Source organism: Triticum dicoccoides, chromosome 1A (assembly GCF_002162155.2).
Source record: "Triticum dicoccoides isolate Atlit2015 ecotype Zavitan chromosome 1A, WEW_v2.0, whole genome shotgun sequence".
Taxonomy (NCBI): domain Eukaryota; kingdom Viridiplantae; phylum Streptophyta; class Magnoliopsida; order Poales; family Poaceae; genus Triticum; species Triticum dicoccoides.
Window position 1 is genome coordinate 70,576,565 of NC_041380.1, and position 444 is coordinate 70,577,008.

Consider the following 444-nt stretch of genomic DNA (forward strand, 5'->3'; position numbering starts at 1 on the left):
AGGAGTACTCCTTCTTTAGTTACTCGCATTTTTAATTTTTAACATTTCAAAAAGAAAAAGTATACACAAAAAAAGTATAAAAGGAAAAGAAGAAAACAGTGTTGCAGCCTTGCAGGGCCCGGCCCATGCCTGGGGCGCTGTAGGCGAGGGTTTCCGACACTCATGGCCGCGCGTCTCGTCCACGGACCACGGTCCACCCCGCCGCTTCGCTGTCTCTCGCTCTCTAGCACACCAAAAAAAAAAAAACCCTCAGAATGGCGAAGGGACAGGAAACCCTAGCGCTGGCCGCCGGCGTCTTAACCCCGCTGCAGGTAATGCGGAGGGACGCGTGCGACGACGGTGACCGGCGGCTCCGTCACCTTGCGCTCTTCATCGATCCACGCACCATGTGAGAAATCTCATGACAGACGTCAGGCACAGGTATAGTAATTTGGTCACTAGCTC

The 444-nt window shown here is 52.9% G+C and overlaps 1 pseudogene; it reads left to right on the forward strand.

Moving 5' to 3' along the window:
* Window positions 1-207: 207 nt before the first annotated feature.
* LOC119351678 overlaps window positions 208-444 on the forward strand; it is a 15,711-nt pseudogene continuing 15,474 nt past the window's right edge.